This window comes from Diabrotica virgifera, chromosome 2 (genome assembly GCF_917563875.1).
Source record: "Diabrotica virgifera virgifera chromosome 2, PGI_DIABVI_V3a".
Lineage (NCBI taxonomy): Eukaryota > Metazoa > Arthropoda > Insecta > Coleoptera > Chrysomelidae > Diabrotica > Diabrotica virgifera.
The window spans coordinates 95,619,558-95,631,340 of record NC_065444.1 but is presented as its reverse complement, the minus strand read 5'-3'; the positions used below and the strand labels follow the sequence as shown (position 1 = coordinate 95,631,340).

Here is an 11,783-nt window from a genome sequence, read left to right as displayed (position 1 = left end):
ATTTAATTTCAAACTTAAATTGTGGCTTAATTCCCATATAAAATAGTAAATTGCATAAGATGTCACAAGGAAATACATATAACGCATAATTTTAAAAATATATTATTGTTACCTCCCGTATATTGTAAAATTTATCGAATAAGAACTGTAAAAAACGCTGATGTTTTTATCATTTTTTGCAAAAAAATTAGAAACATGGTAGTTGTGGTTCATTTTAATTTAAATTTAGTTAGGTTGGAATACGTGGTGCTGAATGTTCAAAGGCGTTTCTCAAGTGTTTTACTCTTTGAAATCAACCTACTGTAGGTATTAGAATCGTTACTCTTCGCGAAGAAGGATACCGTCAAACTCAACTCGCTGAACAGGTTAATGTCACTAAGTCAACCATTTTAAGTCATAACACATTTTACTATTACTGAAAGTAACTCGAGAAGACCTGATTCAGGCTGTAGAAGGGTTACAACTCCTAATCAAGACCGGTTTTTGACACTTCGGACACTGAGACAAAGGTTTGTTACCAGTACTTCTCTACAAAATGAATTTTTGGATCGTTATAACTTTAGAATCAGCCAAAATACGATAAGGAGAAGACTTGCCGCAAACGGCCTACACCCTGGAAGGGCACCCACTGGCCCTCTTATTGACCAGAGATAATAGAAGGCAAAGATTGCCTTTTACTCGTGAACATGTTGTTTGGAATAATGATGATTGGGGAAGAATATTGTTCACAGATGAATCCACGTACTGTCTTTTTTCTGATAACAGAAGGCCTAGGTAAGATACATAAGGACGGTAATTCTCAGTATGAGCAGTGTGATATTTGTCAAGCAGTGACAAATGCCAGAGGAGGCAACACTCACTACTAGTTTAATTCTCTTGAAATTTTGAAAATTTTCAATTCCGTCATTGTATTTATGATCTTAATGCAACACATTTTTCGTAAAAATAAGAAAAGTTTTTTATTTCAGATGTGTTAATAGCAACCTTATAAACAAAAGAACAAACAAAATTTTTTTCATTACGACTGAAATTATAATTTTAAAATTGTGCGTTAATTTTGGCACGTAGTGTAACTTCAGAACCATTTTTTGTACTTGATAGAGACGAGCGGTTTACACCCATAAGCCGACTTTTTTTTCATTTCTACTGCACCAAACCGTTTTTTATTAGGTTCCATATATATTTTTCAAAATCCAAATGTCACTGAATTGCTTCGAAATCAAGTTTTTAGACGTATCTAATCGGAATAAACACATTTTTTTCGAAAAATGTCTTCCAGTACTTTTCAATTTTTTGTTGAAAAAATGCATTAATTAGTGATTTTTGGGATTTTTTTTTTCAGTTTATTAGTTTTATTAGTTCATGAACTGTAAACCATAAGTGACAATATATTGTTTTCAATAAATAATGTTTTCGGTACATTCCATGTCAAATCACTCAGGCAAAAAATTTTGGATCTCCAATTTGTCTGAAAATTGGTATATAGCTTCTGCGGGACGTAAAAATAAGATATTTAAGGTCTAAAAATCTTCTTCTTTTTTTCTCAAAATGTTATTTTATGCGATTTTACAGTGATTTGGTGTTTATTTAAACAAATTTGCATTTTCTGTCATAAAGTATCAATGAAAAACATAATATTTTAATAGAAAGGACTCAAAAATGTCATTATATGGCATTATAACAAGTTATTTTGAATCAAAACAAGTTTTTGATCAAATTTTATAGTGTAAAAAACGTTAAAATACCGTTTTTTACATTTTCCTACATTCCCAATATATATCATCATCGATTTGGCTGAAAATTTGCCCACAGATAGCCAAAAGATAGGACTTTAAGTGGTTAGAAGGATTTGAATTATATTACAATACAAAAAAAGTTACATGCAGTAATATCAGGCTCAAAAGTATATATTAGTCCAGTCGGGATAGCATTTGACCTTGAATGCCGAGCTGCCCAAAATTTTATTTTTCTGATCTTTAGGGGAGTCAATAGTAGCCTAAATTTAAAATCATGAATGAATTCCTCCGTTACGTTAGCCGCCATCTTGATTTTAAAGGAGAACCTGTTTTGCTCAATATCTCCGCCATTTTTAACTTTTCGACAAAAATGGTAGGAACTGAAATTGTTCCAAATAAATCGTATTTACAATTATTACAATTTATTTTTAACAATTTTTGTCGTGAGGTCGATATTTTCGAGTTAATTGTACTTGCAGTAGACGCCTATAGTTTTGACTATAATATTGCATGTAACTTTTTTGGTATTGTAATATAATTCAAATCCTTCTCACCACTTAAAGTCCTATGTTTTGTCTATCTGTGGGCAAATTTTCAGCCAAATCGATTATGATGTATTTTGGGAATGGAGAAAAATGTAAAAAACGGTATTTTAACGTTTTCTACACTATAAAATTTGATCAAAAGCTTGTTTTGAATCAAAGTAACTTGTTATAATGCCATATAATGACATTTCTGACACGGGCGGATCCAGGACCGATTTTCGGGAGGGGCCATGAACTTTTTTTGGGGAGGGGGACCGGAGGTACGGGGGGTAATTTTAAAAAAATAGGGTTACAATGGTGAGTTTTAAGGCACTTTTCACACTTTTACCGTGTGTGAGAAGTGCCTTAAACCTCAAACCTCACCATTCCTGCCATAGTACCGATTCCTACACATTTCTTCGGATCCAAGTACAGTTCTTTCAACAAGTTTAATACTATTTTTCCCATTGCTTCTCATGTCAGGCCTTGTTCTTTCCCTCTTTCTTGATTTTCACTAATTATCATAAGCGTCAATGAACATGACAAAGTCTTCACGAATGTTGTTATTGTGTATGTATATCAAATTTAGAGAAAGCTGTTCCACGTAGGATATGTCAGTCGTTTCGTCAAATATGACAGAGTAATAATTTGCACTTTGAACCTGATCCATTATTTGTTCAATTATTTCTTCGTCACAACATGTTATTAATTGATTTTCACTGGTGCTACTAATGTATGTTGCTCAGGAAGATGTTGTAAATATATGTTATTTAAGAGTCTTTTCTCCTGATGCGATTTTAAACCTTAACAATTCCCCTCATTGCTAGGTCCAACATCTTCGCCCAGAAGCAGAAGGCCATCATCACGATGGTCTCTTAGAGGAATATTTTGTCGACCTATAACATGAAAACTATATAGACCCTACTATTGGTTGTAGTCTTTCTTTATTTTTTTTGTATCTGTTTGGACCTCTGAGAGTCTATGCGGTTGATGACTGGCTTTTGAGGCGATAACTTTGTAGAAAATCCAGCTCAACCTGAACGCACTCCTTGTGGTATGATGTTTTTCATGGGTTTGTATGGCTCTGTCTTTGCTCATGAGTTTGGCAAAAGATGTTAAAGGTTTCGTGACAAGGCTTTGGGCTGTCATCCCTTTATTGTGAGCATATTTTTCATTAGAAAAATAAAGCGCAATACCTGTAAAACAATTCCTTTTGACTGTGCAAAAATACCAACCAACTCCTTTGTTCTAAGTGCTAGTGACCCAAGTAATTCTTCATTTCTTTTTTATTCTTTGTGTGTAAAATTATCAACGTTTTGATTTATAAAACATCTTATGCCATTCTTGAAGATTTCGTTACTGCCTTTGTTCAATTCTAGTCCAGAAAATATTATCCCCTATTTTGTACACATATAATATGTTTGAAATTAAAAATATTTGAACTGCAAATATTTAAATTTATATTTTTTTAAATTCTCGGAGGGGGCCATGGCCCCCATGGCCCCCTCCCTGGATCCGCCCTTGATTTCTGAGTCCCTCCTATTAAAATATTATGTTTTCCATTGATACTTTACGATAGAAAATGCAAATTTGTATAAATAAACACCACATCACTGTAAAATCGCATAAAATAACATTTTGAGAAAAAAAGAAGAAGATTTTTTGGTATATACCAAGCTATATACCAATTTTCAGACAAATCGGAGGTCCAAAATTTTTTTGCTCCAAAATTGAGTGATTTGAAATGGAATGACCCTTTCTAATTTAATAATTTTAAGGTTTGTCGAATTGAACTATGAAGAAATGCTATCAAAGAGACAAAAACTAATGGATATGTGATTAGAATTCAAGATAAGGTATTTATAAACAACAAGATTAATGACTTTATAAATATTCTAATGAATATTTTAATCAGTATAAGTATTTAAATCAAATCGTACGATTCCAAGCATACATTTTTTAAATTGAATTCCTAAATTGTATATATTATGAGATTTTTTATGACATAAATGTAATTAGAATTTAATAAATCAAATTTAATAAATCAAAACCTAGCAGTCATATTTTTGAGATAAAATTCTCTTTAAATCCTGTTTAAATAATATGCTTAATATTTAAAGAATTTCAAAAAATATACAAAAATATTTTCGCACGTTTTTTGACGTTTTTTGAAATTTTTTCGTTTATCAATCTAACAAAATTTTGAGTTTTTAGAGTAATTAAAGTGTAAATTTTAATAAACAGCTTTAAAAAATATTACAGTGACGGATTTTACAGTTCGAATTACGATTTTTTTGTTTTTTGCATTTTTGAGAAACTTCGTTATAGTAATGTATATTTTTTTAGCTCATCAGACAGTAAAGATTTCGAATCAACTATTTTAATTGGAAAGCCGCAATATTAGTTTGACATTTAATTTATTTGACGTTTACATTGCATTAATAAATTAAAAAATTAAATTTAAAAATACAACTACATGCTATGATAACATTAAAATTCTCGTGTTCGTGAACCCAAGCAATAAAAACAAAATTTGTTAATTTATTAATGTTTTGGAATTTGATAACGATTTACAAAGTAGAAATCTAACGTGAAATAAATTTAATTTCAAACTAATACTGTGACTTATTACCAATTAAAATAGTAAACTTTGCATAAGATGCCACAAGAAAATAGTTTCAAAACAATGTAAAGATTACAACGAACAAAAAGCTGCACCGATTTTAAAAAAAGCAGATATTTTGACGTGAGAATTTTCGATAGTGCTTTTCGATGTTAAATCAAAATCAGGGAGCAAAAAACAATTAAACTAACAAAATTACAGTGTTTTGGACACAAAACGAAAGCTTTTGCTAAATTTCGTGAAAAAAAATTATTTTTGGTGAATGATAAAAATAAAAAAAACAACAATTCGGTTATTTGAATTTTTCGCATAAATTTTGTGGTTATATGAAAAAACTTTAATTACAAAGTTATAGATCTTTTTATTACCTACAACTTTGCTTTTTAACTTTGTTTCATATTTCATAGGACTTGTAGGTTTGCCAGAAATCATGATAAACCGCGTTTTACTCTTAAAACTATCCTTGTGGGATCGGTATTCACCGGAGGGACCGCAGACGTTCGGATACAATTAGCGTCTCTTTGCAAAGACAATGACGTCGACTTTGCAAAGTAACAAGACACTTACTCAACACACACACTACACATTACTCCCCTGAGTTAGTGATAAGTTATAGTCTAAAAAACAATTATGAAATTGACTGGCCAGTTGGTTGTGAAAACCAGTGCCAATAAAACACAAAACACACACTCTTAAAACTCACCCCCTTCCACTTTCCGACATCAGATCACCCGTAAATTATTTTTCTTTATTTTTATTTGTGTTGTACTTTCTTTTGTTTCCATTTGGACATATTCCGTTACTATTTTTTTGGTTTCAAAAATTATCTGCCCTACACGATTTGTAAAATTAAAAAACAGTTCAAAAACAATGGAAGACGTGGAAGTGACCGATAAACTAATTGGAAAAAACATAATAGTAACAGCAGTAAATACATACAACAAATCTACATAAATATTAAGTATTTACCTATTAAAGCTGATAGAAGAAGAGAAATATTTTTTATTAAATGCAATATACCGTTTTAACAAATATCTTGTAATTGAAGAATTTAAATCAACCTCTACTCTTTTTTCACTCCTCTATAATTATAGTTGTTTGTAACAAGTGCCCATACAATTTTCAATTAATCCCATTCAGTAACAACTGCAAAAATATGGAATATTTATCGTCCTACAACAATTAGACTTCCTCGAGATTTTAGATCGAGATAATCCTCACACCTGGGCTCCGTTATACTTGCTCTTATAAACGTCAAGATTTATTCCTACCTCTATTGAAACTGTATTCAGTGTTGGTGTGAGCACTTTTTGCCAACTCCTGGTTTATTTCTAATAAAATCTCTGTCGCAGACTTGGTATTCTAGACACGACACGCCGGAAAAATAGGGGTTGTGAGGGTAAAAAGGTAATTAGTGGATTTAGACGTCAGTCTGGCGTCTGTCGTCATGCAAATGTCAATGTTATGAATTTTTAATTCTAGGAGGTCGCCTACAGATAAATAAATAAGGCAGATTAGTGGAAAAAAATACATATTACTGGCATTAGATATTTCGAATTTTCGAAAAAAAATTGTAATTAGAGTAGGGTGTGTGTACGACAGAAACTTAAGAGGTTGATATGTTAGTTACTTCCGCAGAGTAACATATACGTCAAATATTCATAACTCATACTTTTTTTAAAATACGTATTTAAAGTAAAATAGATATAGCACATGCTAAATTCTTTTGCACACCTGGCGTATTTTGTAGATATACCTGATATATGCGTAGGTAGTGAGGAAATTTATTTGTCAGGAATATAATAAAAAAGAAACAAGGCCATTCAGGATTAAACCGTATTTAGCCAGTGTCTGGTCAATTTTAAATATTTCCCAAAATAATGGTTTTTGGTGTGTAGTGAAAAGTACCACTCTCTCTCTTTCTCTCGTTCTCTTTCTCTCGTTCTCTCTGTCTCTCTTTCTCTGCCTCTATTTTCTCTCTCTCCCTCTCTTTCTGTCTGTAGCTTCACAACTTTTCGTGGGTCTTCGCTGCCTGTACGACGACTTACCTCGATCTACTTCGCTCACTCATATCCTCTCGTCCGTTCCCATTGAGAACTGATTGGGTGTATTCCCATGGCATACAAATCTTTTAGTTTAGAACGTGGAAGTAGGTCTAGTCTAGGTCTGCCTATGGTTATCCTGCCGATCAAATGTTTCTTCCATATCTATTTGATGAGCTGGTTTTCATTGACTCTATGCACAGGTCCTGTCCACCTCAGTATTTTGGCTTTTATCTTGTCGATGATGTTTGGATGGTTATACAAGGCTTCCAGTTCTTCATTATTTGTTCTAATTCTATAGTTTCTGGTTATCGTATCAACTGTCGCACCATATATTTTTCTCAGTATTTTGCGTACAAAACACCTTAACAATAGTTCGTTTTGTTTTGATATGATCCAGGTTTCTCAGCCATATGTACGACTGGTCTAATCACTGTTCTGTATATTTGACTCTTTAATGGCCTCGACAGCATAGTTGACTTCAGGATGTCTTGTAATGTGTAGAAGCTCCGGTACCTTTCTGTATTCGTGCCCGTATTTTTCTGTTCATGTGGTTGTTTTGGGAAAACATAACCACCTTTGCGAATTTTTCTTATTAATGTATAGTCTTCTTTTAAAGATTGGAGATCATCCTAGTATTCTATTTATAGTTGCTCTAAAAAGGGATCGAAAAACAAGTGACGAAATCAGAACGACATGCAAGTTGGAAAAGATATACGAGTGGATACTGAATAGGAAGAGAGAATGGAATAATCATAAAGGTAAAATAACTGACGGTAGGGTAGTCAAGATAGCAAGAAACAAATCGCTGTTGCGAAGAAAAAATGTGTGCCGACCAAGGAAAAGATGGAGTGACAATATAACATGAAGGGACAATCCTAGAAATCAAAAAACAGGAAATTACCTAATAAGTAATTATAGTAATATAAAACAAAACAGATAAAAGTTTCAAATATACCTCTGAGATGCAGGCGAAGTAGATTATCAAACAAGAAATACTGTTCAAATAATCAGATTCAAAAATATAGGTTCCTTAATGTTGTTCTGAAGCTGTTTCCTTGTGGCATTTTTATAATCAACTATTTTTAATGGGAATAAGTTTAATAATAAATTTAATAATTTAATAATTAAAACGAAATTAGAAAATGATAATACATTGACAACTAGGACAAGACTAAATGTATCAGCTATAATGGAGTTATTGACATTATGTACCAATAATACCTATTTTCAACTAAATAATGGATTCTATAAACAAAATTTTGGTCTAGCAATGGGCTCTTCTTTATCTCCATTATTGGCTAATATATTTATGGAGGATTTCGAAAATAATATCATTTCTAAACAAAATTTAAAACCCACAGTATGGTGGAGATATGTAGATGATGTGTTTTCAATATGGCCTCATAGATCAGAATTGTTGGATACATTCCTGAATATTATAAACGATCAAGAAGAGACAATAAAATTTACAATGGAAAATTAACACTTTACCTTTCCTCGATGTTTTAGTCTCAAAGAAGGATACTGGATATGAGACTCAAGTGTATAGAAAACCAACACACACCAACAGATATCTCAATTACAAATCAAATCACAACATCAACGTTAAAAAGGGAATCATTAAATCCTTATATGATAGAGCCAAAATTACTTGTTCTAACGAAAATTCATTTTTAGAAGAAAAAAATTGTTAAATCTCTTTTATTAAAAAATGATTATCTTTTATCGTTTATAAATAAGGAATTGTCAAGATTGGATCGAATGGAACAGAACAACTTAGAACGGGATCCTACAACATTCACAAGAAATAATACGAGGAAAATATCAATACCATATATAAAAGGACTATCCGAAAAACTTAAAACAATTGGAAATAAATTCACATTTCAACAAAACCTAACAATGAACAAGAAAGAACAAAGAATTGCATTTATAAAATACCTTGTGAATGCGAACAATTTTATTTAGGTGAAACACCAAGACCATTAAGCGTTAGAATAAGTGAACATCAGTCTTATATTAAAAATAAAGAATTTGATAGATCTCAAATATGTCAACACGCATAGGATAATGAACATAGAGTTCAGTGGAGAGATTCAAGTATAGTCCTGAAAGAATCAGATAGTAAAAAGAGAATAATCAAAGAAGCGGCTCTAATTATGCTAAATGAAACCAATTGTGTCGCAAATTCCTCGGTAGAATGCAGTGGGATGTGGTTACCCATACTGAAAGAGGAAGTCAATAGAAAGAAAATACCACGATTAGTAAGTCAATAACATATCGAGTTAGTACAAATTTTATATTTTAGTATTACTTATTGTATATATATATATATATATATATATATATATATATATATATAAAGTAGTTTGGTAATATTGACTGATACTATGTATAATAGTTTTGTTTTGGGGTTGCAGTCACTTATTTTTTAGGGGCAGGATAAGTAAAATTCTTTGTTATTATCGAGCTTTCGCAAAATTTATTTGCTTTTTCAAGATAAGAACTTGAGGTTATTCCATAAAGTAAACATTTTTACAAAACATAATGTATATAAATTTCTATTTTATATAATCCAAATAACAATGTTCCAATTTGTAAAAAAATATGAGGAAAGATCTGATTTAATTTAGTTTTAAATTTGACTAATGCCATTAGTCATTATATTATTAGTCATAAGGCATTAGTCAAATTTAAAACTAAATTAAATCAGATCTTTCCTCATATTTTTTTACAAATTGGAACATTGTTATTTGAATTATATAAAATAGAAATTTATATACATTATGTTTTGTAAAAATGTTTACTTTATGGAATAACCTCAAGTTCTTATCTTGAAAAAGCAAATAAATTTTGCGAAAGCTCGATAATAACAAAGAATTTTACTTATCCTGCCCCTAAAAAATAAGTGACTGCAACCCCAAAACAAAACTATTATATATATATATATATATATATATATATATATATATATATATATATATATTGAGGCGACAAACTACCCCAGATAATTGAAATAATATTCGAGAATAATATTTCAATCAACTATGATAGTTATCGTCTACCCTAGACTAGCTCAATCTCCCAAGTTGTGAGTCCACCTTGTCCTAATCAAAAACATGAACAATGAAAATGCAGAATGGAGCAAATAAAACAATAATATTTAACTAATCATGTTTATTTTTCATAAAAGACATAATTAATGTATTAAAAAAAATAATTTAAAAGACCTTGCCGAAACTTTACAGATCAGAGATTATACTTATCGATGGCACTTGGTATCTGTCTGCAGGTTCTTGGTGTCTTGCTGTTGTTCTGCAACGGGCTCTGGCGACGTGGATGTTCTGGCCACCAGGCCTACAGGTGTTGGTTGATGGTGTGGTGTATATACTAAATTACTGTAGCATCGCCGGCGATATTGGGGGCTCCAGGTTCAGGGAGTCCTCCCACGAGGTGAAGGGTTGTCCGGTGAAGATTCTTATTTGTCCAGAAAACTAGAATACATACAGGTACATTAGACACCAAGAATAAATGAAAGATATCCTTGCCATTCCAAGAAATAATCCAGAAATGTTGCAGAAAGGCAAGGTTAAACAAAATGAATAGTATAAAATAATGTTAGTAGTTAAATAGTTGTGGATTACTACATACATATGAAGATAATAGATAATATAAATAATTTTACCATGCGGTACAACAATAAAAAGTACGAAAAGTAAGGTTAGATAGGAACATAAAAAAAATTATGGATATAGGCTTAGAAAAATGTGTACAATTATATTTAAACACTTACCCCAATTAAGAACGTCTGTTTGAAAATGTGGCTATGAGGCCAGACATTGCCTTAAGTAGATTTTAGAATTAAAATAAAAAATATTCTTCATTTTGACAAAGAGAAGGGTTCACTTGACATTGACAGAGTTGGTGAGTGGGGGCTTAAAATTTGAAAGAGAAACGACAGTGCGAAGTCACTGTCATGAACCACAGAACGATTGAATAAGAATGTGAATTCTGAGATAGAACAAGAATGTTGAGATATGCCTATAAATACCGAGAGAGGGCGCCAACCATTTTTTAACGGGAAAAAAGGTAAAACAAATAGAAGAGGATTATTATTAAAGAAAATAGAATAAAATAATTATTTGAAAATAAAATAGCAAAGATGTGACGTTTGTAACGTTACACACTCCTACCACCCATCAGAAAAATTTTGAACACAGCTGAGAAATTTTTCTCAAAGAAAACAAGAACAAAAAATTCTAACCAGGAATAAATATATGTAGTAGTAATCGTTAAGAACAAATCAAAAATAAATACTCATTATAAATTTATTAAGTTAATGAATATATTGAATTGAAATTATGAATCATAAAAAGTTTTAAAGTATAACGATAATTTTCAGATGTTACTCTGGGGAAAAATAAAAAACATTACCCAATGAATTGTAGTATTCATCACACTAAAATTAGTAATTTATAATTAATAATGACTACAGAGAATATCTCTGGAGAGAAAAAAAAATTAATAAAAAATTATTCAATGAATTTTAGTATTCATTAGACTGAAATTAAATACGGTACTGTTATAACGTAACCAGTAAAATGGTACAGTATGTTTTTTTTTTAAATAAAATTTAATAATTAATATAATATACAGTTTTTGAGGGAAACGCTCAGGGGAATATTCAATTATCCAACATTGAATATTACCCAATGGATTTTAGTATCCATCAAACTAAAAATATTGGAGGGATAAATTTAAATTAATCGGGTATCTGGAGACCTTGGTACTGTACATGGACCATACCAAAGGAGCGATTGAAACCATGTTGGCACGAACGCAGTAGCCCATAACC

General features: G+C 31.1%; 1 long non-coding RNA gene across 1 annotated transcript; it reads right to left on the bottom strand.

Moving 5' to 3' along the window:
* Positions 1 to 10,090: 10,090 nt before the first annotated feature.
* LOC126879566 (uncharacterized) lies at positions 10,091 to 11,294 on the bottom strand. Its single transcript, XR_007696122.1, has 2 exons — positions 10,722 to 11,294; positions 10,091 to 10,422 (listed from the first exon to the last, which is right to left on the bottom strand). It is a non-coding gene; the product is annotated as an uncharacterized LOC126879566 (long non-coding RNA).
* Positions 11,295 to 11,783: the final 489 nt, after the last annotated feature.